This window comes from Protopterus annectens, chromosome 13.part0, assembly GCF_019279795.1.
Source record: "Protopterus annectens isolate FY-2018-M chromosome 13.part0, PAN1.0, whole genome shotgun sequence".
Taxonomy (NCBI): Eukaryota; Metazoa; Chordata; order Ceratodontiformes; family Protopteridae; genus Protopterus; species Protopterus annectens.
The window spans coordinates 376,872,511-376,900,449 of NC_056747.1; the positions used below are offsets into that span (position 1 = coordinate 376,872,511).

At 38.8% G+C, this 27,939-nt stretch overlaps 1 protein-coding gene across 2 annotated transcripts in view; it reads left to right on the plus strand.

The window, feature by feature from the left end:
* The window catches only part of SGTA (small glutamine rich tetratricopeptide repeat co-chaperone alpha), a 571,490-nt gene extending 544,007 nt beyond the window's left edge, over positions 1 to 27,483 (plus strand). For both annotated transcript variants that reach the window (XM_044053988.1, XM_044053987.1), the window contains one exon: positions 26,771 to 27,483. The gene's annotated coding sequence lies outside the window, so the exon portion shown is untranslated. The remainder of the gene's footprint in view (positions 1 to 26,770) is intronic.
* Positions 27,484 to 27,939: the final 456 nt, after the last annotated feature.

The following is a 27,939-nucleotide window of genomic DNA, read 5'->3' on the forward strand; positions in this document are numbered from 1 at the left end:
AATGCCACAACTGGAGCCCTCAGAAATTCTCTGTCTGTGGATCTAAACCTCTTCTGCAACATCAGCAGAATGGTTTGTCGGGATTGGTATAGCTCACAGTGGATACTGCCGTGGAACAGACTCCCCATCCACATAAAACAAAGTTCATCCCTTTCCCTCTCCATATTCAAGTGCAAACTTAGATCTATGGATAACATAACAGAAAATTTACCCCAGGACTGCCCCCTGTACTACTACTAAACAGAGGTAGCTTAAAAATGCTTTATCCCATGCATGGGTCCTTTCAAATTGTCGATGGTATGATCCCAGTTCTCATTAGGGGTAATAGATAATTATCTACCATGGGATTGGTAAGTACAATCTTATAACCAAATGGAATGTGTAATTTTGAGCATAAAAAGGGAAATTGGCTTGGCTTAAAATGGCCCACAAGGGCAGCTAGCATAGTACTTGACCTATAAACTATATTCAACACAAAGGATGATCTAGTTACTAACTGGAAGCAAGTTTGATTTGCTTAGGGTAATGCAGTGATCTCTGTGACTGGCAAGGAGTGTATAACACTTCAGTTGTGAAGTATTATGCCTTGAGCAAGAAACAATGATAGGAAGCACATATTCTAATCCTGGAATTAAAAGATTTAACTCCAAAAGCCAGGTGTTCCATTGCAGTAACAGATTAGACATTATTTGTTTCAGGACTTTGATTTGAGACTCAGTATGTGTATGGAAATCGAGGGTGTGGGTTTAGTGGAAGACTTAAGTGTCTTTGTGTAATGTGGGGAGCACAGTGCCTGGAAGATCAGAGGATATGGTAGAAACAGTTTAGAATATTTTAGGAGCACCAATCATCATTCCAGAGGACTTGAATATTGACTTGGAGTTCATTATTGTGAAGCCAATTCCACATAATAAAGAAGGCATTTAGGAGTTTGTTGTAAAGAAAAGGATGTCTGTTGCCAGATCTAGTATCGTCTGCATACAGTATAAAGTTCTTTTAAGGGAGGTGCCATGATACATTATAATAAGAGAGAAAAGAGAAGGGGGCCCAGTACAGAACCTAGGTGTGTATGTCTTGACTAGTGTATCCAGATTTGAAATAGTTAGAACCCATGAATGTAAGTGAGCAGTGATGATTATAAATTCTATACTGCATTATATATATATATATATATATATATATATATAGATATATATAAATAAAATGGGTCTAGGACTGTTGCACGAACGCACTTTATACTTACAGGAAAATGCTTTTCACCGAAGCAGCATTTTCACATAAGTATGCCTGTTATGCCGGTCGTACTACAATGTGGATAAGGGAAATTTCCCTTTTCCCCCCTGTAGTGCGATCTCGGAGTGAGAATATTAAAGTAGGGGGGTACAAGGGGGCTTGCCCCCCTGCGTAAAAGTTGATTTTTTTTACATGCTAGCAAAAGTGCTTTTTCGGTGAAAGTGCTTTCGTTGAAGTGTGTTCGGTGATAGTAGATTTGGACTGTTGAACTTTAGTTCAACAGTCCTAAATCCATATATAGTATGCATATGTGTGTGTATAATGTATGTATGCGTGTGTGTATGTATGTATATATATATATATATATATATATATATATATATATATAATAAAATATACATGTATACATATACATGTGTGTGTACACATGCATGTCATACCTGTCAACCTATTCAAATAAATCAGATGAACGAGTTGACTGCAGTAAACTACCAAGAACACAAAAAACTTATTTGAAAAACAAGTCCACAGTAGTAGAAACGCTTAATTTATTAACAAGATAAAAGCTTTCAGGATACACCGTTTACAATACACCTCATTATATACTTTCTAAAGCATAATAGCACATGACACAGCCAGCCAATAAAGTCTTTCATGTAATTGCTACATAAAATATATTAAACTATAAAACCTTATCTAGTTGAGAAACAAATGGAATATAAATAATGTATTTTCAATATTGTATAACATAGGTATATTCAAATATGTTTAAATATATATATATATATATATATATATATATAATATACACACACGTACACACTTATAATTTAATGTATATTGTATATCTTTATTTTTTGTTTTATTTAATATATTTTATGTAGTAATTACATGAAAGATTTTATTGGCTGGTTGTGTCGTGCTATTATGCTTTTGAAAGTATATAATGAGGTGTATTTTAAAGTTTGCTATTGATAACTGAGGAAGGGTGTATCCCTAAAACTTTTATCTTAATAAATTAAGCGTTTCTGCTATTGTGGACTTTTTTCAAATGCCTGTCAACCTCTTAGTGCAAGAAATCTGGACAAAGCCTGACGAAATGTGGGTAAGAAGGCCCAAAAATAGGGACAGATTTGAAATATTGCTTTTATAAACTTAGAAAAGTAGTTAGAAGAATAGGGTTTTGTGTTATGCATATTCTCTTAAGGATTTGAAATCTGAAGCTCAAATGTATGTCATTATTTGGTGGTCAGTCCTCAGATCATCCCAGTAATTTGCCAGAAAACTACAAATTTTGAGGAGCAGACATAAATAGGAGGCAAAATTCTGGACATTCTGTGAAATGTGGACAGTTGAGAGGTATATGAATGTGTATGCAGAGATGTATGTGTATACAGAGATGTATGTGTATATGTACATGTTTGTATGTATACATGTATAATACATCAGTGATTGGTACTGTAGCTTGGGTAGAAGCCATGTTCCCTGTTGCAGAGAATATCATAAATGTTATTTTATCCATCAGGGTTAAAACCCTCCCTGGCAACACAGGATCCTTTTCCAACTTATCAGCTGTCTCAACACCCTATTTGTCCTCCCTGTACTCTCCTACCAAAGGAAGGAAGAAAGTATGTGTGGTCCTCTAACTTGCTATACAGCTAATTTGTAGTATGCATGTTCCTCACTAATGTAAGCAAAGACTTCTCAGCCTGTTCAGCCAGCAGCCATACTCCTTTTTTTTTTTTGTTAACCCATAATTTAACAACTGCCCCTGTCTGGACATTCACTATTGTCTCTGACCGTACTGAGTGTCCTTTTTCAGCCCTAGACCGGCCTTCCCCCTGAAAGTACTACTACTGTTATACCAGCTCCTGGCCACTGGGTGGCACCCTCTCATAGTCCCTAGCATTTGCCTATCCCAAACCCCTGGGAAATTCCACTCTTAGTAGACTACTGTCCTCACCTGCTACTAATCTCCTTCCACACCTCCTGCTTTACTGTACTCTCCCACTATTAGCCTTGCAAATCTGCTTCTGTACTTATTTTATCTCTTCCACTACCTTAACTTAACTTGCCTTTCAGTCAGCATTCCACTGATTGATCTCCTGCAACACTCAACTTGTCTCTACCCACTCCGTTAAGCCTCGCAGGCTCACTCCACCCTCCCTACCCCCAATTCCCACCCACCCCTAGGGGTCCTACCTTTATACTTCCTACCCATACCTCCTCCTCTTCCTGCTACTCTCTAACCCACATCCCTTTCTTCTTCCAATTACTCCCTAACCACACCCCTTCCTCTTCCCAATACCCTATAATCATACCTTATAATCCTACCTTTTCCTCTTCAAAGACACCCTTCCCACTATCTTTTCTCCTACACACTCTCCCTGATTCCAAAGTCCACTAATACTAACCTCACTCCCCACCTCCTATCACACCGCCTCTACTCACTCTCTCATCTCCTCACTATAGATTTCTATTTTCTACCTACCTAAAACACCAGCTACACATATAATGAATAAACAATCCATCCCATTCTTTTTCACACTCTTATTCATACTCTCACTACTACCTCCTTTAATCCTCACACATCTATTCACCTCTTTTGAAAATCCACTAGACCCAAACCAAAACTATCCCAAAAAAGAAACCAACTCTCCAAACTCACCTCTATATTTTATTCACGCTAATATAACATCCTCATCTAACTACATACTTCCTAAATATCATAGAACACTACACACAAAATATACACACAAAATACACCAATCTAAACCCCAAAAAATGTCTATCACTATACAGCAGACTACCCAACCCATATAATCTAAGCATGCTACTCTCTTTAAGGATGGTGACATCCACCCTAACCCAGGCCCCCAAACAACTCCTATCTCTCTCATCCAGCCTCAATGATTCTACTACCCAAGCCCTGTCTAAACCATCTAACTCCTTTTAATTGCCCATCTTAATATCCAGTATAAATAACAAAGTTACTCAACTCCAAGCTCTAACTGAAATCTATTCCTTTGATATTCTCTGCTTAACAGAAACCTGGTTAAAACCAGCAACCAAAGATAATGAAATTATCCCACCTGGATACAATATCCTGAGACTAGACCCATTACATCCAAGAAGGTGGAGGGTTGCTATCCTATATAAACCTAGCTTACAATTAACCATATAACTGCAAACCACCTTTAGACTCCAATGCAGAAATTCTTATATCTAAATTTCTTCTTAACAATTCCAAATCTATCTATATTATCTGCATATATCTACCTCCTGGTAATAACTTACAGCAACTATGGAAAATTTACTTTGCTGGCTTTCCCCAAAACATACCTCAAGAAACCATTATCCTAGGTGACACAAATATTGACTGGACCTGCTTCTGCAGCAGCCTCCCCACAAACCATATTAACCTATATGGGTATTCCCAAACCATTACCTCCCCTACCAGAATAAATAAATCTAACAAGAAATCAAGCTTATTAGACTGGATTCTCATTAACCATCATCCTCACATTTATGACTCAGGAACCCTCCTGATGATTTAAGTGACAACTCTCTTACCTATATCATCAGATATAAAATCATCTTTCCCTCCCCAACATCCATTAAAAACATCAGGTCTAAAAGTACTTTAACCCTCAACTTTTCCAGATGATTAAAAGCATGTAAGTGGTCACCCTTACAAAACCTTCCTTTAGATGAAGCCGTTAGTTACTTTAACTCCAACTTCCTTGCCATCCTCAACCACCATGCCCCATCCAGACTAGAATTAAAACCAAACATGCTCCATGGCTCTCAAAGAAACCATACATAAAATCAATATGAGAAACAAACATTGGGCAAAATGGAGGAAAACTAAAAACCCTATAGACCAACAAAAATTCAAACAACTAAAATGAAACTAAAAAAGCTATATTATCTGACAAAAATAACTACTACCTGCAATCCCAACAAGCTAATCAAAACAAGCCACAGAAATTCTGGTCTAGTTCATAGGTTCATAGGTTCATACTAGGCTATCTGCCGAGGGCATTTACAAGCCTAGCCCATAGTTTTGTAACTTACGCCACCCCTTTAGTATGGGGAACTATACCCATTATTTTGCTTGCCTCTGTTGAGCAGTGACACTGAGGTAATCCCTGGGGTATATCTGCGATCTCCCATCCATTGGTCAAGATTTCCAACCAACTTCTCCATCCAGGACAATCCACTACTCCAAACCCTCAAAACACTGAAGGCAAAACACCAGTGAATATAGCGAGCAGCTTTTAATACCTTTTTACTGATGCTATACAAACACTAGCTAGTCAGCTATCACCAAATAACTTCACTCTACCTTCCGATGAATCAGCCTGGCCCCTTACATTTTCACTTTCAGCCCATACCAACATCCTATATTCAAACCCTTCTACAGAAACTGAAACCATGCTCCTCCTCAGCAGACCAACTACCTGCTGAATTCCTACAACTATCCACACTTAAAAGCCATTGCTATCCTATTTCTATCCTAATCAACAGAACTATTACTGAAAGTTATATCCCAAGTTTATGGAAAATTTCCCCATATTATCCCCTCCACAAGGGAGGTCAAGAATCCACTGAAACTCTCAATTACAGCACCCCATTGCCCTCCTCTCACCCCTCTGGCAAAAATCATGGAAAAATGCATTCACAGACAATTACTTGACCATCTAACAAAAATAACGCTTTTACTAGCCAACTGTCAGCATGGTTTTAGACCTTCACATAGCACTACTACTGCCCTTCTTTTTTCCTTCACAGATTGTATCAACAAAAGCGTAATCTAAACAAACTCTCTTCCAGCCCTATTTATTGACCTGTCTAAAGCTTTTTGACATGGTAAATCACCAAATTCTCATCAAAATACTAAATCCTGTCACTTGATGCATCCTCCATAAAATGGTTCAGTCCTACCTTGATAAAAGAAAACAGGCCCGTGCTTTTGGCACAAATCCCTCTCTACTCACCTGCCCGTCAACATGTAGGTGTCCCTCAAGGCTCCATCCTTGGACCTCTACTCTTTTCCATATTCATCATTGACCTTCACCTGGCAATCCCCAAGCTACATGCATACAATGTCACGGATGACTCTACACTGATATGCTCCCAGCCCCCTCTTCTCAGAACTTCTCTATCTTACCCAACAAGTATTTAACACAGTTGAGCAATGGTTCACACATAGATGCCTTTCTCCTAAACCCCAAAAGACTAAAACTCCTCCTTTTCTCTCCTACTAAAATGTCCCTCCCAATGGACTTCTCAGTAAACTCTACCAATAAAACTATTATATACCCTCAACCAACCACAAAACTATTAGGTGTCACCATTGACAATAATTTGAACTTTGACATCCACATTAACAACACTATAAAAACAGTCAACAAAAGCTAGGCTAAGCTCTATAGGATAAAATCCTTTCTCCTACCTTCAGCTCGAACCACTATAGCACACACTCATCTAATATCCTCTCTTCTTTTATGCCTCTCCTATTTTACTAACATATCTAAAAATAATCTTAGCAAATTGGAAATGTCCTACAATAACTTATTTGCTAGATTTTGCTACAGAGCAACCCTTTTAGAACCCATCACTGCCTTAATTTAAAGCAACTAAGGATGGCTCGAACTTCAAAATCTAATTAAATTCCATCAACTAACTATAGTCCATAACACTCTTTACCAAACCTTCCAAAAGCACAGCCCTATTCCTTTTCCACTAATCCACTCCCTCCTCAAAAACCTGGAATCCTTAAGGTCTTCCTCAGAAACTTCTAATACATAATGCTAAAACAAACAATAAGGCTGGGTGACTCCCTTTTCTCTAGCATTAGTTGGAAGAAGCCTGGAATCTCTACCAAATGAACTCCTCCACACTTCCCTCACTATCCTAGCTTCAAAAATAATTTGAAATTGTTCCTCAAAACTCACTTCAGTTGTATACCCTGCTCTAAACCTGACTAAGATCTATATGTGTCTCAAAATTTTTCTTTTTTCTCTTATTACCCTCTGTCTACTCACACACAGCTAACTCCACTCCCTTATCCAACTAATTTTACTAAACTATCTCTAACATACCTTGAGTTGCATTTCCATTTTCCTTTTATTGTATGCCTGTATTACTGCACTGTAAATATTACTGGCTGCTAACCTGTAATAGACACTGTTAATAGTTTTTATTTTTTGTCTAAAGTTTTATTAGTTGTGATTGTGAAAATTTAATTTCATTTTAATGTCCTACATAGGGGCTTATCTCCCCGGGCCTCCTACTGAAAATGGACATGTATCCAGTTAAGACTAGCCCGGTGAAACAAATGTAAAATAAAATAAATTATTGTAGTCAAGCATTTGTTTATATGTTTTCTCTCTAGAATCTTTATTGTGAGGACTTGGACAAGGTTCGAGGGAGTGGCATGAGATATCATTTGCTAAGGTAGGGCTGGGGGAATTCAGCAAGAGTGGAATTACAAGAGCATGCTTCAAAACTTCATAAGGTAAAAATATTGATAGTTAGGGTCCAGATTGTGCAAAGAAAGGTTATGGTTTTGGCTAACTTACTGTACTACCTAGATTAATATTTGTGGTCCCCCCTCCGCTACTGAGCCTGCCCTTAACCATGTGGAAATAAATGATTCCATGTTAGGGGATTCACCACTACCTTTTTTCCAGTCCTGGTAGCAATGCTTATACCAGGAGTGGGCACTTCATTAATCCGGAGACATGTGCATCCAATCTTTATTTTGTGACCTATACCTTTTTCCGCCAATATGTAAAATCACGGTCTGTATAGCAGTGTTTGAGGAGATTTTTGAAAAGAAAGTTATATTAGCATAGTGGCTGAAGAGTGAAGAGAGGAAGTATATTTAGTGATGAGGTTGGTGAGGGGAAAGGAAGAAAGAAAAATAGGGGGAATAGGAAGAAAAATAAGATAAATAAATGATTTATGGTGGTTAAAGACAAGTAATATATGCTGTTTGGAGTTGTTAACTAATGTTTCTTAAACAGGTACATTTACTCTCATAGCAATATATATTCGTAGATATTTCTTGAATGAGTTGAGGCTTTCTGACAATCTGAAGTTCTCAGGGATAAAGTTACAGGAGTCGGGAATAAGTTTTGTAAATGAGCTTTCATAAATGGAGAATGAGGGACAGTCTGTTTAACTGAATGTAGTCTGGGATGCACAAAGAGTGTAGGTAGTGTTTCTAATGGCCATTTTTTTTAGATAAGGTTGACAGTAACTATTTTAAACATATTTACATGTAACTTATACAATTGGTATGTAATTATGTAATGTAAATGTAAGTTTTTAATGTTCAAAAATCTTTTTTTAAACTATCACCAGAGCAGTGAATGAAGACAAAATGGTACAAACTGCATATCTCAACCTGGCCAAAGCGATTGACACGATCCTCATCCTGCAGGAAATTTTGGCTCAAATACTTGGTGCCATCCTTTGGGAAGTCGTCTGTCCCAGGAAAGTATCACAATGACAGTATGCCCCTAAAAGTTGACCCAGTTTGGGATTTGGGAACTTGCGTGGACAGTGACCTAACTTTTCACTAATGTGTCCATTGTTGTAAGAAAGGCCTTCTGTATTGCACAGCGTATAAAGAAAAGGATTGTATCTAGAGATCTCACTGCCCCCCCCCCCCTTTACTCAGCCCTCATTAGGCCAATAATCGAATACAATGCCCTCTGTAGCATGCATCTGTCCAGACAAATGCCACAACTGGAGCCCTCAGAAATTCTCTGTCTGTGGATCTAAACCTCTTCTGCAACATCAGCAGAATGGTTTGTCGGGATTGGTATAGCTCACAGTGGATACTGCCGTGGAACAGACTCCCCATCCACATAAAACAAAGTTCATCCCTTTCCCTCTCCATATTCAAGTGCAAACTTAGATCTATGGATAACATAACAGAAAATTTACCCCAGGACTGCCCCCTGTACTACTACTAAACAGAGGTAGCTTAAAAATGCTTTATCCCATGCATGGGTCCTTTCAAATTGTCGATGGTATGATCCCAGTTCTCATTAGGGGTAATAGATAATTATCTACCATGGGATTGGTAAGTACAATCTTATAACCAAATGGAATGTGTAATTTTGAGCATAAAAAGGGAAATTGGCTTGGCTTAAAATGGCCCACAAGGGCAGCTAGCATAGTACTTGACCTATAAACTATATTCAACACAAAGGATGATCTAGTTACTAACTGGAAGCAAGTTTGATTTGCTTAGGGTAATGCAGTGATCTCTGTGACTGGCAAGGAGTGTATAACACTTCAGTTGTGAAGTATTATGCCTTGAGCAAGAAACAATGATAGGAAGCACATATTCTAATCCTGGAATTAAAAGATTTAACTCCAAAAGCCAGGTGTTCCATTGCAGTAACAGATTAGACATTATTTGTTTCAGGACTTTGATTTGAGACTCAGTATGTGTATGGAAATCGAGGGTGTGGGTTTAGTGGAAGACTTAAGTGTCTTTGTGTAATGTGGGGAGCACAGTGCCTGGAAGATCAGAGGATATGGTAGAAACAGTTTAGAATATTTTAGGAGCACCAATCATCATTCCAGAGGACTTGAATATTGACTTGGAGTTCATTATTGTGAAGCCAATTCCACATAATAAAGAAGGCATTTAGGAGTTTGTTGTAAAGAAAAGGATGTCTGTTGCCAGATCTAGTATCGTCTGCATACAGTATAAAGTTCTTTTAAGGGAGGTGCCATGATACATTATAATAAGAGAGAAAAGAGAAGGGGGCCCAGTACAGAACCTAGGTGTGTATGTCTTGACTAGTGTATCCAGATTTGAAATAGTTAGAACCCATGAATGTAAGTGAGCAGTGATGATTATAAATTCTATACTGCATTATATATATATATATATATATATATATATATAGATATATATAAATAAAATGGGTCTAGGACTGTTGCACGAACGCACTTTATACTTACAGGAAAATGCTTTTCACCGAAGCAGCATTTTCACATAAGTATGCCTGTTATGCCGGTCGTACTACAATGTGGATAAGGGAAATTTCCCTTTTCCCCCCTGTAGTGCGATCTCGGAGTGAGAATATTAAAGTAGGGGGGTACAAGGGGGCTTGCCCCCCTGCGTAAAAGTTGATTTTTTTTACATGCTAGCAAAAGTGCTTTTTCGGTGAAAGTGCTTTCGTTGAAGTGTGTTCGGTGATAGTAGATTTGGACTGTTGAACTTTCGTTCAACAGTCCTACGTCCATATATAGTATGCATATGTGTGTGTATAATGTATGTATGCGTGTGTGTATGTATGTATATATATATATATATATATATATATATATATATATAATAAAATATACATGTATACATATACATGTGTGTGTACACATGCATGTCATACCTGTCAACCTATTCAAATAAATCAGATGAACGAGTTGACTGCAGTAAACTACCAAGAACACAAAAAACTTATTTGAAAAACAAGTCCACAGTAGTAGAAACGCTTAATTTATTAACAAGATAAAAGCTTTCAGGATACACCGTTTACAATACACCTCATTATATACTTTCTAAAGCATAATAGCACATGACACAGCCAGCCAATAAAGTCTTTCATGTAATTGCTACATAAAATATATTAAACTATAAAACCTTATCTAGTTGAGAAACAAATGGAATATAAATAATGTATTTTCAATATTGTATAACATAGGTATATTCAAATATGTTTAAATATATATATATATATATATATATATATATATATATAATATACACACACGTACACACTTATAATTTAATGTATATTGTATATCTTTATTTTTTGTTTTATTTAATATATTTTATGTAGTAATTACATGAAAGATTTTATTGGCTGGTTGTGTCGTGCTATTATGCTTTTGAAAGTATATAATGAGGTGTATTTTAAAGTTTGCTATTGATAACTGAGGAAGGGTGTATCCCTAAAACTTTTATCTTAATAAATTAAGCGTTTCTGCTATTGTGGACTTTGTTTTTTCAAATGCCTGTCAACCTCTTAGTGCAAGAAATCTGGACAAAGCCTGACGAAATGTGGGTAAGAAGGCCCAAAAATAGGGACAGATTTGAAATATTGCTTTTATAAACTTAGAAAAGTAGTTAGAAGAATAGGGTTTTGTGTTATGCATATTCTCTTAAGGATTTGAAATCTGAAGCTCAAATGTATGTCATTATTTGGTGGTCAGTCCTCAGATCATCCCAGTAATTTGCCAGAAAACTACAAATTTTGAGGAGCAGACATAAATAGGAGGCAAAATTCTGGACATTCTGTGAAATGTGGACAGTTGAGAGGTATATGAATGTGTATGCAGAGATGTATGTGTATACAGAGATGTATGTGTATATGTACATGTTTGTATGTATACATGTATAATACATCAGTGATTGGTACTGTAGCTTGGGTAGAAGCCATGTTCCCTGTTGCAGAGAATATCATAAATGTTATTTTATCCATCAGGGTTAAAACCCTCCCTGGCAACACAGGATCCTTTTCCAACTTATCAGCTGTCTCAACACCCTATTTGTCCTCCCCTGTACTCTCCTACCAAAGGAAGGAAGAAAGTATGTGTGGTCCTCTAACTTGCTATACAGCTAATTTGTAGTATGCATGTTCCTCACTAATGTAAGCAAAGACTTCTCAGCCTGTTCAGCCAGCAGCCATACTCCTTTTTTTTTTTTGTTAACCCATAATTTAACAACTGCCCCTGTCTGGACATTCACTATTGTCTCTGACCGTACTGAGCGTCCTTTTTCAGCCCTAGACCGGCCTTCCCCCTGAAAGTACTACTACTGTTATACCAGCTCCTGGCCACTGGGTGGCACCCTCTCATAGTCCCTAGCATTTGCCTATCCCAAACCCCTGGGAAATTCCACTCTTAGTAGACTACTGTCCTCACCTGCTACTAATCTCCTTCCACACCTCCTGCTTTACTGTACTCTCCCACTATTAGCCTTGCAAATCTGCTTCTGTACTTATTTTATCTCTCTTCCACTACCTTAACTTAACTTGCCTTTCAGTCAGCATTCCACTGATTGATCTCCTGCAACACTCAACTTGTCTCTACCCACTCCGTTCGCCCTGCGGGCTCACTCCACTCCCCTCCCTACCCCCAATTCCCACCCACCCCTAGGGGTCCTACCTTTATACTTCCTACCCATACCTCCTCCTCTTCCTGCTACTCTCTAACCACATCCCTTTCTTCTTCCAATTACTCCCTAACCACACCCCTTCCTCTTCCCAATACCCTATAATCATACCTTATAATCCTACCTTTTCCTCTTCAAAGACACCCTTCCCACTATCTTTTCTCCCTACACACTCTCCTGATTCCAAAGTCCACTAATACTAACCTCACTCCCCACCTCCTATCACACCGCACTCTACTCACTCTCTCATCTCCTCACTATAGATTTCTATTTTCTACCTACCTAAAACACCAGCTACACATATAATGAATAAACAATCCATCCCATTCTTTTTCACACTCTTATTCATACTCTCACTACTACCTCCTTTAATCCTCACACATCTATTCACCTCTTTTGAAAATCCACTAGACCCAAACCAAAACTATCCCAAAAAAGAAACCAACTCTCCAAACTCACCTCTATATTTTATTCACGCTAATATAACATCCTCATCTAACTACATACTTCCTAAATATCATAGAACACTACACACAAAATATACACACAAAATACACCAATCTAAACCCCAAAAAATGTCTATCACTATACAGCAGACTACCCAACCCATATAATCTAAGCATGCTACTCTCTTTAAAGGATGGTGACATCCACCCTAACCCAGGCCCCCAAACAACTCCTATCTCTCTCATCAACCTCAATGATTCTACTACCCAAGCCCTGTCTAAACCATCTAACTCCCTTTTAATTGCCCATCTTAATATCCGCAGTATAAATAACAAAGTTACTCAACTCCAAGCTCTAACTGAAATCTATTCCTTTGATATTCTCTGCTTAACAGAAACCTGGTTAAAACCAGCAACCAAAGATAATGAAATTATCCCACCTGGATACAATATCCTGAGACTAGACCGTACATCCAAGAAAGGTGGAGGGGTTGCTATCCTATATAAACCTAGCTTACAATTAACCACTTATAACTGCAAACCACCTTTAGACTCCAATGCAGAAATTCTTATATCTAAATTTCTTCTTAACAATTCCAAATCTATCTATATTATCTGCATATATCTACCTCCTGGTAATAACACAGCAACTATGGAAAATTTACTTTGCTGGCTTTCCCAAAACATACCTCAAGAAACCATTATCCTAGGTGACACAAATATTGACTGGACCTGCTTCTGCAGCAGCCTCCCCACAAACCATATTAACCTATATGGGTATTCCCAAACCATTACCTCCCCTACCAGAATAAATAAATCTAACAAGAAATCAAGCTTATTAGACTGGATTCTCATTAACCATCATCCTCACATTTATGACTCAGGAACCCTCCCTGATGATTTAAGTGACAACTCTCTTACCTATATCATCAGATATAAAATCATCTTTCCCTCCCCAACATCCATTAAAAACATCAGGTCTAAAAAGTACTTTAACCCTCAACTTTTCCAGATGGAATTAAAAGCATGTAAGTGGTCACCCTTACAAAACCTTCCTTTAGATGAAGCCGTTAGTTACTTTAACTCCAACTTCCTTGCCATCCTCAACCACCATGCCCCATCCAGACTAATTAGAATTAAAACCAAACATGCTCCATGGCTCTCAAAAGAAACCATACATAAAATCAATATGAGAAACAAACATTGGGCAAAATGGAGGAAAACTAAAAACCCTATAGACCAACAAAAATTCAAACAACTACGAAATGAAACTAAAAAAGCTATATTATCTGACAAAAAGAACTACTACCTGCAATCCCAACAAGCTAATCAAAACAAGCCACAGAAATTCTGGTCTAGTTCATAGGTTCATAGGTTCATACTAGGCTATCTGCCCGAGGGCATTTACAAGCCTAGCCCATAGTTTTGTGGCTTACGCCACCCCTTTAGTATGGGGAACTATACCCATTATTTTGCTTGCCTCTGTTGAGCAGTGACACTGAGGTAATCCCTGGGGTATATCTGCGATCTCCCATCCATTGGTCAAGATTTCAACCAACTACTCCATCCAGGACAATCCACTACTCCAAACCCTCAAAACACTGAAGGCAAAACACCAGTGAATATAGCGAACGCTTTTAATACCTTTTTTACTGATGCTATACAAACACTAGCTAGTCAGCTATCACCAAATAACTTCACTCTACCTTCCGATGAATCAACCTCGCCCCTTACATTTCACTTTCAACCCATACCAACATCCTATATTCAAACCCTTCTACAGAAACTGAAACCATGCTCCCCCTCAGCAGACCAACTACCTGCTGAATTCCTACAACTATCCGCCAAAGCCATTGCCTATCCTATTTCTATCCTAATCAACAGAACTATTACTGAAAGTTATATCCCAAGTTTATGGAAAATTTCCCATATTATCCCCCTCCACAAGGGAGGTCAATCCACTGAACTCTCCAATTACCGCCCCATTGCCCTCCTCTCACCTCTGGCAAAAATCATGGAAAAATGCATTCACAGACAATTACTTGACCATCTAACAAAAATAACTTACTAGCCAACTGTCAGCATGGTTTTAGACCTTCACATAGCACTACTACTGCCCTTCTTTCCTTCACAGATTGTATCAACAAAAAACGTAATCTAAACAAACTCTCTTCAGCCCTATTTATTGACCTGTCTAAAGCTTTTGACATGGTAAATCACCAAATTCTCATCAAAATACTAAAATCCCTGTCACTTGATGCATCCTCCATAAAATGGTTCCAGTCCTACCTTGATAAAAGAAAACAGGCCGTACTTTGGCACAAATCCCTCTCTACTCACCTGCCCGTCAACATGGGTGTCCCTCAAGGCTCCATCCTTGGACCTCTACTCTTTTCCATATTCATCATTGACCTTCACCTGGCAATCCCCCAAGCTACATGCATACAATATGCGGATGACTCTACACTGATATACTCAGCCCCCTCTTCTCCAGAACTTCTCTATCTTACCCAACAAGTATTTAACACAGTTGAGCAATGGTTCACACATAGATGCCTTCTCCTAAACCCCAAAAAGACTAAACTCCTCCTTTTCTCTCCTACTAAAATGTCCCTCCCAATGGACTTCTCAGTAAACTCTACCAATAAAACTATTATATACCCTCAACCAACCACAAAACTATTAGGTGTCACCATTGACAATAATTTGAACTTTGACATCCACATTAACAACACTATAAAAACAGTCAACAAAAAGCTAGGCTCGCTCTATAGGATAAAATCCTTTCTCCTACCTTCAGCTCGAACCACTATAGCACACACTCATCTAATATCCTCTCTTCTTTATGCCTCTCCTATTTTTACTAACATATCTAAAAATAATCTTAGCAAATTGGAAATGTCCTACAATAACATTGCTAGATTTGCTACAGGCAACCCTTTTAGAACCCATCACTGCCTTAATTTAAAGCAACTAGGATGGCTCGAACTTCAAAATCTAATTAAATTCCATCAACTAACTATAGTCCATAACACTCTTTACAAACCTTCCAAAACGCCTATTCTTTCCACACTAATCACTCCCTATAAAAACCTGGAATCCTTAAGGTCTTCTCAGAAACTTCTAATACATAATGCTAAAACAAACAATAAGGCTGGTGACTCCCTTTTCTCTAACGTAGTTGGAAAAGCCTGGAATCTCCTACCAAATGAACTCTCCACACTTCCCTCACTATCCTGCTTCAAAAATAATTTGAAATTGTTCCTCAAAACTCACTGGTTATGCCCCTGCTCTAAACCTGACTAGTCTATATGTGTCTCAAAATTTTCTTTTTTCTCTTATTACCCTGTCTACTCACACACAGCAACTCCTCCTTATCCAACTAATTTACTAAACTATCTCTAACATACCTTGATTGCATTTCCATTCCTTTGTTATGCCTGTATTACTGCACTGTAAATATTACTGTGCTAACCTGTAATAGACACTGTTAATAGTTTTTATTTTGTCTAAAGTTTTATTAGTTGTGATTGTGTTAATTTCATTGTCCTACATAGGAGCTTATCTCCCCGGGCCTCTACTGAAAATGGACATGTATCCAGTTAGACTAGCCCGGTAAACAAATGTAAAATAAAATAAATTATTGTAGTCAAGCATTTGTTTATATGTTTCTCTAGAATCTTTGTGTGAGGACAAAGGTTCGAGGTGGCATGAATATCATTTGCTAAGGTAGGGCTGGGGAATTCAGCAAGTGGAATTACAAGAGCATGCTTAAAACTATAAGGTAAAATATTGATAGTTAGGGTCAGATTGTGCAAGAAGGTTATGGTTTTGGCTAACACTGTACTACCTAGATTAATGTTGTGGTCCCCCTCCGCCTGAGCCTGCCCTTAACCATGTAAAATAAATGATTCCATGTTACGAGGATTCACCACTACCTTTTTTTCCAGTCCTGGTAGCAATGCTTATACCAGGAGTGGGCACTTTATTAATCCGAGACATGTGCATCCAATCTTTATTTTGTGACCTACCTTTTTCCATAATATGTAAAATGCGGTCTGTATAGCAGTGTTTGAGAGATTTTGTAAAAACAGGGCCACTATATATATGAAGGTACTCACCAAGACTCGAGAATGAATTCAGTTCCAGCAATACTACTGTTTATCTTGCTGATTCCATCTGTCCATTTGGACCCATCTCTCTGTTTAATTTCTCCTATTCCTTTGGGTTTCTAATACCTTAACGAGAATGGACTTCATTCAGAAATCAGAGCACAGTTGGAGTTAGAGTTTAGTAGTGTTTCAGTCTTTGATGTTAACCAAGAGTACTCTTCTCAGCACCCAAAATATGTCCAGATTTGCCACCTCCTGTAATTCATAGGGAGTTACATGTATTGATTGGTCTACTTTACATGATCGATGGCTCAAAGGCCAAGACCATATGATCGAACATTTGAAACATCGACCATGTAAAGTAAACACCATAGCACAAAAAAAAAACTCTGTTTAGCAGGAGGGCAAGCCCCCCTGCACCCCCCACACACCCCACTACTTAAATGTACCAACTCTGAGATCGCACTACATTGCGGTAATGGAAAATCTTCCTGTTACGCACTGTATGGAGATCTCCATTCAGATTGGTCGAGCTTTTAAAAGTTCGATCATAATGGTCTCAGCCATATGAAAGTCGAACTTTTAAAAGCTCGATCATCTGAAGGGTACCCGTATTGGTAGAGTATCGAAGTACAATAGAAAATAATTACTCCTAATAGTGCTACTGGAACTTTCTGGGTATCTTTCTTCCAATGCTGTATTTCCTTTTGTTCATGTTTAATTGCTGATCCTTCATCTATTCCAGAAATGTTTTACACTCCCTCTTACTCAAGATGTTCATACTTGCACAACTGCACTGATTTGTTTCACTTTACTGTCCTGTATGCCCTGTTTGGAGATTCCAATTCCTGTTCTTTTGCATCTTTAACTTAATTATTTGTTGTGAATATTGGAGATGAAGATGCAAGGATTAAGTTACTGAGATATTCGGATAACTTGACCAGAATTTTCTTTCATATTTTTACTGTTTCCCTTGCCATAGAACAGATAAGGGCAGTTTTGCATTGTTTGCCACTTTTTCTTTTGCTTCTTTCAAGTGCCCTTTACTCACTGTAATGGTAGCAGGTAAGAGGGAATAGTCAGTCTTCTGCTAGTATTCATCTTCCAGCTTCCTGTATACTAACTGTATCTTGATCTTGTTTCTTTCTGGCTGGGATAACAAAAATAGTTTCACAGATATAGAATGGTTCACATGTTTTTGCTTCCCACCCCAACCCACCCAGTGACCTTTTACCACATACCTTCACTGCTGGCACCTGGTTGGCAGATTCAGTCCAGGGGGCTGGAAGCTGGGCATTCCTGTTCTTGTACGGGAATTCCCAGTTGGCTTTTCTTTTTTTTTAAGTGCAGCTATGATGTTAATGATTCATCAGGGGCAGCTGCAGTCAGGGGCAGTAATTAGAAGATATTTCTGGTTTTTGCTTCAGTCTCTTCCAGAGGATGTAAATTTATTAGATTCTCTTCTGGGCACCCAGAATCTTTTTGGCTTTGTTGCTGCTGCAGCTCTATTTTTTAAGTTTTGTGAAACAAGGGGAAGGTCATACAGGACCGTAAACAGATTTTCTCTTCTCTTATTTCTAAGTAGCAAAGGTTTTGCATCTCTAAAGCAGGTCCCTTTGTGCATAAATATCCTAAGCAGTCTTTAAATGATAGTTTCTTTCTGAAAAAAATGGTACTTTTCCATTAACGAGGTAGCAGTCGTCACCAAACATAAATATCGCCGTGAAATGTACATGTAAAACTTCCTGCACATTTGATCCTAATTGCATGTTCACATTTTCACCCCATGTTCCTATTTTTCAAAGCCTTTGTCCCCAATTTGCAGTTGACATTTTCACCACATGTTGCTATTTTTCAAAGGCTTTTGTCTCCATTTTCAGTGTGTGCAGGTTGACAGATATGCCTCACATTTACACATGTTAACACACTGACCATTAAAAATCATTCAATGCTGGGAAACAGGAGCACTTCCTTATTTTTGCACAATATAGTGTCTGTGATTTTTACACCCTTTTTATGAAGTAACATGGAGTCTTTGCAAAAGTGGGTGTAGAAGTGGCACTGAATTGGAACGAAATCACTAACGCTTCGACAAGTTAGTGAAAATTAAAAGCAGAATACGACGAAATAAGCAGCACTGACGAGGAAGATCAGTATTACTCTGAGAAGAAAGGCAAAATTCAAAGCAGAACACAACAAATACAATCAGTACTGACGTGAGAAAGTCAATAATATTGTTAGAACTAACACAAAATGAAAACGAGGAAAAAGTAAGCAGCACTGACTTGAGAGCAACTGCACATTTTCCATGCTGCCCCCTTAACGGTTTGCCCCATTTTCACTGAGTTGCAAGGAAAAATTGGTACTATTGTGACAACAAAGCTATAATTGAAACCAGAACAGAACAATAAAATAAGCAGTACCGACATGTGACAAAATGATTAATACTGTGACAATGAACGCAAACTTAACCAGAGAAAACTAAGCAGCACTGAGTTTGCATCAAGCACACATTTTTGCCTGCTGCCCCCTTAATGGAAAAATACCAAAAAAAGTCATGATTCCAGAGAACAAAAAGTCTTCCTTTCAGGACAAACCAGCTTCCGTTCAACAATCATCTTCCACTCAGATTCCTCTTCCTCAATGGTTAACGATTTTTCAATTTGACAAAAGATCACTTCAGGCATGGGGGTTTTGTCCATAATTCATAATGGCTGTTACACTGCGTTGAAGTATCTTCCTCCATTTTCAGGCATTCTTCAGCCTCCCTTTGCCAGTTGCCTGAATTTCCTTTTCTTCAGGACCCGTTGGCTTAAGATACCCTTTCTCAATACCTTTCTGAAAGGTCCCTCTTTTAAAATATTGTCTCTTCGGGCTTTCATCTGTATGCTTCTACCTCAGGCCTTTCTGATTTTTCTAGTTCTCAGTGGTGCACATCTCCATATTCCTAATCACAATCTTTTCAAGAAAATTTTACAATTCTCTGTATCTTCCATACATTATCAATTCTCTGCTTTGCCATTTGGTCTTTCTATAGCACCAAAGGTCTTTACCAAATGCTTAGCTGCTGTAATTCCCTTTTGCAGGCTTCATGGCATTCAGATAATTTCCTTACCTTGGTGTGCTTATTGAAGCTCCCTCTCAGCAGGCTCTTCTGCAGGACCTGCAGTGTAGGCTTCACTCAATCTAAAAAAAAAAAAAGTTAATGCTGATGCTTTCTCAGGACTAAGTTTTCTTGGAATGCAGGATCCCAGTTCCTTACTATGACCGTTTTTCTTCCTTCTCCTAAAGTCCTCTCATTGATGGCTTACTTTCAATTCTGTCTTACTTTGCAAGAGAGCTTGGGAAGAGTTTTTAAGAGCTCTGGGTTCATGTCCTCCACTGTTCTCATGGTTCCCTTTGTCAGACTCCATATGAGGAAGTTCCAGTTGTATCTTAAGACAATTTGTCTGTAGCATTGTCATCCATTGGACGTCAGCATTCCTCTCTCGCTGCCTAATGAAGGAATTTCTTTGGTGTATTGGTCCGATATCCTTAAATCTGGGTCTTCCTTTTCTGGTACTTTACCTTACTCAAGAGCTGTGTACTGATGCTTTGGACCTAGCCAGGGGACCTTGTTCATAGGCTTATATGAGGCTAACAACCAGGTCTTCACAAGCCCTAGCTATGCAACCCATCCCAGTTTTGTCCCAGAGTTCCTTGGGTGCCTATATGGTAGGGGTATGTTAGTAAGAAGATAGCTAAGGGTTATGTTGACTTATTGTCTACCTCTGTCCATCAGAGACATGGGGGGCAGATTGTGGTGAATTTACGATTTCCCATCCGGTAATCAAGGCTTCATTTGTATAGGGTCTGTGATGAACTCTACTTCACATAGGTGGGGACCTTATTCCACAGCATGGGGATCCTTTGAAACACTTTCCAGCATGTTCTGTTTATGCCATAGGCAAAGTTCAGGTCCTTGGATCTGGTGTTTCTAGTGCTGTTTGTTTTGCAGATGTGCAAGAGAAACAGAGTTAGATCTGAGGATGCTTTCTATGCCAGGCACAGATCACCTTTCAGTAACCTGTAGGAGAGACGAGGCCTTACGGTGATCTGTGTAGGACAGGGTATTCATACTCTGGATTCTCCTGGTGAGGAACCTTTGAGGGCGTTCCAGCTGTTGCAAGTGCCTGATTAGGTACATGCCAAAGGGGGCATTGTACTCAATGATGGGACTGATAAAAACTGAGTAGAGTGGTACTGTAACTCCTTGGTCTTGGATACCATACTCTTGCTTACGAGTTGGACATCATAGAATTATATTCTTATTGTCTTGGCTGACTGCAGGTTGAAGGCTAGATTACTGTCTACATGTTTCTAGATCTGTAACTTATCTGATCTACTCTTAGAGATGTTTTATTGATGAAGTAATTAGCTTGGATGGATGATTTCCCAAAGGGCACTATAACGCATTTCTTACAGTTGAGTTTTAATCAATGGCTTTGACACCAGTCATTTGTTTGTGTTAAACCCTTTTGTATGAAGTTGGTGTCATGGGAGAAATCTGTGATAGTTCCCTGTTTACAGTCATCTGTAAACTTGGTGAGCCAGCTGACTTTGATATTAGCCTGGTCTTCCAAAAAGTAGATGCCAACAGGAGCAGGCCCACCATGGAGCCCTGGGGTGCTGTGCTGGTAACTGTTCTCCTTGTGAAGGTAGCCTCACCAATCCTGACTTCTTGGGTCCAATCTATGAGCTAGCCAGCAATCCAGTGAGTTATGTAGGGATTTATACCTAGCTCTACGAGTTTGTCAAAGATACCTGAGCAGGGATCCAGCAGCATTAGGGTGTCTGGTCTCCTCAGGAAGTAATCAGAGTCAAGGAAATGAAAGCTGTGATGTGGGTCTTCAGGCCCTGCATTTTCTGTACCCATGTTAAGTCCACTGAGGGTATTCACAGACTACACCACTGTCATGTGGTCCGTAACTAGCAAGGAGAAACAGTCTTACTGCCTTTGCAGGCTGGCTGTCATAATATTAGACATTGCCATCATCTGTCAATTCCTCAGGCAGGCCACATTTTTTTTCCAAAAACAGTGTAATGACAGACAGTTTTAGCAGATCCAGGGCACATGCTTATGAAGGGAAGATGCACAGGTTTTCCTGGACATTTTACATCAGTGAAGTATTTCTCAAATAGTTCTTTTTGCCTCCCATCAGAACAGACAGCTCCCCAGGCTCTGTTAGTGCCAAGTCCTCTGCTTGAAAATTGGATGCCTTGTCCTTTTCTTGAAGAGGCATGTTCTGCATATTTTTCCCCCTCTTCCTCTGTTGTCAAAGGCCCTACACAGCATCATGTGGGACAGGCCCAAAATCTTGTTAATGACTCCTTTTTGGTCCTGATGGCATTGGTTTCTCCTTTTTCACCTAGCAAGAAGTTAAGTCGCTGATTTTCTTAATGTAGCCCCTGCAGGATGGAACTACTCTCAAAGGACAAAGGCTCTTATTCACCTCATTTTCTCACCCTACAGTCGACTCATTGGATGATAAGGTTTTGATTTTATTTCTGCACCAATTTTCTGAGGATTTGCACTGAGATTTGCAGAAGTCCAGAAAACACACGATTAGGAAATCTTATTCTGCCAAGTAGAAACATTTTGTTCATGTTACAGCAATAAACAGGAACCACTTTTTGTGGGTATTACTGTTCTTCCTTATGTGTGCGAGTTGCTCAGTTCTGGTCCAACGTACTCTGTTAAAGCTCATTTGTCAGCTACTTCTGCTTGTCTGCCTCAGGATCCACAATTTTTCATCTAGGTTTGAGAATCAGACATTTTCTCAAAGGCATCCTTTATTTGAGGCCTCCAAGAATACCTGTTCCACTTCCTTGGGACTGCACTTTGTGCTTGAAAAGTTGACTGCCCCCTTTGGAAACTATGTACCTGCAAAGCAGTATTGTTGGTGTCTCTGACTTCTGCCAAAAGTGTCTAAACTTCAGTCCCTTATGGCAGTTCCTCCTTTTCTGCTTTTCCACAGACAGTGCATCTCTTAAAACCAATCCTTCCTTCAAACTATCATCTTTCATTCCTTCTCCTCAAAATAGTAGTAAGAAGATTCTTCGTTCTTTTGATTTGCATTGATAGCTCAGATTTTACTTGAATAAGATTAAAGATATTAGGAAAGCTGAGCAACTTTGTATCTTTTCAAAATTGAGTTTGGCAATGTCTAAACAATTTTTCTGGATTTCTAAACCATATCCTTTTGCTATTTTCATGGCAAACCACTTCCTACTTCATTTGTGCTCATTCTTCAAGGGCGGTTGCCTCGTCTGGAGCCGTTTTGTTTAAGGGTCTCAATGCTAGATCCATTTTGGAAGCTACTACTTTGCCTTTTGTGTATACTTTTACTAAGCACTATAAATTTGAATGAGATTTCAAGGGCCAGAGCAGGTTTGCTAGCTCCATCCTCCATATTTTGAGGGTTCTTCGGTTCCTTTCTCCTTTTCATTCTTTACAGTAGCTTTAGTACTCTCCCTGTAGTAAGGAGTACTGCATCTATGATTAATGAAGGACATTGTGCAGTTGTGTAAGAACTTCCCTTAATAGTAGATGTCGTACTTATTGCATTTTGTTTGGTTTTCTCCTTTTTCCTCTGTCCAAGGGGTGACTTTTCCTTTTTCTGGATGAACGTGTACCATGTTTCTTGTATTCCTTATTTGCTGCACCTTTTCTTCTGGAGTGTTTTATTTCTGAGGGTTTGTGCCTCATACTTCACTGCTGTAACTTGCATCTCAGACATAGGGCATGTGTCTGATACATGGCGTGTATAAGGAATCCAGGCTTTTTTAGGCTGGCCGGATATATGGCTACCCTTGGCAGGATACCCCTATTGTAAGGAATACTGCAGCAGTTAAAATAGTTCATCCACTGTTACAGTAAGTTTTTACGCAACTCTTTCTGAAAGTCAACATACTCTCCCCATTAGAACCCCACTACCACACATGGTCCACTGAGTTCTGCCATTACCCTCTTCCGAGGAGAAATATGCCTTCCCACACTGCATTCTCTCAGCTCAGTTGTATGGATACACCCTGACAGTGTGGGCTTGACTAGCTTAAACTCCATTAGTTAACTTACATTGCTCCTGTTAGATGTCCCCCTTGTAGTGAACCAGAGCTACCCCTTCATCCCACAGTGGATGAGCCAGCACCAGCTTCTCACTCTCATCCTTCTCATATATATGTCTGTGTATGTATGTATGTGTGTCTGTGTATATCTACATATATATATATATATATATATATATATATATATATATATATATATATATATATATATAAAAGGTGGCCTAATGGTTAAGGTGTTTGCCTTACAAACACAAGGTGCAAGGTTTGAGTCTCGAGGGATAATAGGTGGCTAGCTGTACAATGGCTCGCAAGGATAGTTAACCTAGAACTAACCTATGAACCTATATATATATATATATATATATATATATATATATATATATATACCTTTATTAGTTGAATATCTCATAATTGACTATCATATGGTCAGTTTCAAAAGAGGGTAATTACAAGTACTTGTTTTTGGTATGACCCATTTATTTTTTGTGGTGGTGAACCATAAAGATGAATTTAATTAGTAAGAGCTCTGATTTCAGTTGGTTCATAAAGCTACTGTTTGAACACAAATTTCTGTTCATATTTGCTTGCTTGTTTGTATCTACTGTACAAGTTGTCCATTTTTTTTAACATCGCCTGCAAAACGTGAACTTTTTCAGTTTGGTTAACATGTTAATAGCTTGTATTACATTTCTTGTCTGCATCTGACACATTGCACTACTTGTAGACTTTGTGTGTGTAGACTTTAGAAATTCTGTAGGATAGAAGTGCTGAATAACCAAATTATTTTGCAAAAGGGCAGTGCAGTGGTTAACATTGTTGCCTCACAGCAAGAGTTTCTCTGTTTCGGTTCTCTGCTGGGGTGCCTTCTGTGTGGAGTCTGCATCTCCTCCCTGCATTTGCCTGGGTTTCCTCTGTGTGCTGCGGTTTCCTCCCACATTCCAAACACATGTATCTGGAACATTTCTCCCTGGGCCTCTGCTGAAAGTAGGCTCTGTCCTAGTCTGACTTTCGTGGTCAACAAATATTAAATAGCTGTACATGAATCACCTTATGGCATTTGCAGGGTGCTTAGCTACCCCCCCCCACCCTGTGATCTTGGGGGCTGTATCTACACTGCCGGAAGCAGTGATCTTTGGGGGGGGGGGGCGCTGTATCTAGACACCATCAGAACCTGTGTATACTAACTCTGAAGTTCCTCTGACTGAGATATGTTTTGATTTGCCAACATAAGCAACTTTAAATTTTTCTCCAAGGTAGTGTGGCCACTGATTTATTATATATTGTAAGTAGGGAATGGGGTGATCAAGCCTTCAAAATTTAATATTTTTTTATTTTAATTGTTTTTGCAAACTTTACTTTGTCCTGCCCTTAATGAAGACATGAATATTCATTATTATGTACTCAATTTTTTAATAGCATTTCTGCATTTTATGGTGATTTGTTTACATATGTAACACAGGCACAATCTGTTGCACTAAGGAATTAGAGCAATTGTTCCATTTCAGCTTTCTGTGTGTATACATAGCAAGATAGGTAATACAAATAGGCTGGATTTTAAATATCTTGGATAATTAGTTTGTATTGTGTGCAAGATGTGGTGTTTCTGTCACTAGTTGAAGAGTCTAAGTGATTGCATTGCAGCTGCATCTGGTGCTGACCCAGCTCACTGTGGTTCCATCAGAATAATTAGTCGGCATGTTTTGGTTTTGTTCCGTCTTGACAGTTGGCAGAGAGGATAAAGGCTGTGACTTGTTAAGCTAGTTCCTGTGGGACAGAGTTTGAGTCCTTCGGTCTTCCTTTGCCTGCTGTGTGGCTTTGAGCAAGTCACTTAACCAAGACCGTGTTTTTTGGCAACTGGGAATTTGAGCTATGCTTCTCAGTGGTCTCCTGGACTGCATCCTGCTTTGCGTTAAGTTCAAGAACTGTCTTAGAAGGGGGAAAAAGAAATATTTTCTCTAGCTACCTCAAACTTTGGGTTTAAGTCCCACGTGAGAAGGAGAAAGAGTTGGGTTTAGGTAGTTGCTCTTGCCATTTTCTTAGATATTCCAAGCCCATTGAGTGTTACAGCCATTTTCTCCATGCCAGTACCCCCCTCAGCATGTACTCACTCTCTCCAGGAGGACCATACCAGCCAGTGCCAGAGTAAATGTTTTAGATAACTGTCCAGTCATCTAGGTTGTATTTAGAGAAAGTTTGTTGCAGAAGTTTGGGAGCTGCTGCACCCCCCCCCCCGTGTTTATCTGTTGGTGAAGAGTTAGATCCCTAGTACTAGTATTTGTGGAGGTATTGGACTTGCAGAGATGCAGATGGCCCTGGGCAGCTGTCTCTAATGCAGTGCGAGTGAGACAGAGAATCTCCTTCAAAGTCTTAAGAAATTGAATAAAGGGATAGTTTCCAGCTTCTCAAATGTGAAGATTTGGCTAGGAACCTTTGGGGTCTTTCTAATTGTTTGATATGTTTAATGATATATTTTGTTGGCGTGTGCAGCATGTAAAGCTAAAATATGCAGTGATTACAGCCATTCACAGGGAAATAGTTTTATAATTGTGTGCCTTGTTTTTGACTGTTTTTTTTTAACATTTACACTGTATGCTACATTTGTTTCAATTTAGCTATGGTTTTGCACTGCACAAGATTAGTTACATTATTATTCTGTCTTCTTTCAGCAACAGAGTGATTTCTGAGCCTGGTCGTGAGGACTGGAAGTTGGATATCGTGTCTCTCTTGGGAGCTTGATGAGCATCAGCATCTGTGTTTAGTACCTGCATGTTGAGGCTTATGTTAAAGAACCAGTTCGCTGTAAATAAAAAACAAAATGCTGCCAACTTTATAATTTCCTAAGGATAAATGAATTCACCCTTTTATAGATTTATTTCACGTAATGTTTAGGTCTGCTCTGTACAGAGGTACTTGCTACAGCCAGATTTGAACTATTCTCTCGTTTAAAGGACCTGAAGATGAGTGCTGCAGCATGATCGGAACCTCTGAATCAGTCAACATCAGCCTCAGTTCCTGCTCCCTCCTGCCCATGTTCCATCTAGTCAGATTGTAAAGCTTGAATATGTGATGCCAATGTGCTTTTGTTTCCTGAGGCTAACAGCCCAGGTCTGGCAGTATTTTAACCTCACCAGGGAATTGGTATAACATAACTAAGCTCCTTTTGAATAACATACAAAGTGATTATTCATAAGCCAAATAGTTTTAACTACAAAATTGCTTTTTTACAGGAACAGCAGTATTTTAAGTGAAGCATTAGCTTGAAATTGGTTATCATTGACTTAGAGTTGCTTTAGAATGTGACTGTTACGATACAGAAGTGCAGTGGCCTCCATTTTCAGATTTTATCAAAGCCCTTTAAATAAAGGATATCTATCTGACAGTATGTTTTGTGCGTGTGTTGGGGGGGGTGCATGTTTTAATACATGAACAGTTTGCTTTAAGCTTTAAAGTGATTGCCACAGCTCATAGTGGGCTTTAAGTACAGTTTATTTGCCCATCATAATAAATGTACATTTGGGATTTAGTGTAGAATAGGAATCTGACAGATGTGAATGTATATTGCAGTTCTTGTTGCAGACTAGTGTCAACCTTTCCTGCAACATAAACTTTCATTGTTCTTTCTGCAGTACCGATTATCATATTTTGAGCTGTGTTATCCAGACAGGTTTTTCTGCTCATTAAATCTATTAGTGGTGGTGTTGAGGGTCTTTTATGCATAAAGTAGTAGTAGTTTAACATCTCTTAAACCATCTTCATTTAAAAGGAGAAAATGGTAAAACTTCAGTGTCACTTGGCAAGAATAATTTTTTTCAGTTTGCTGTCACATTTCTTTATA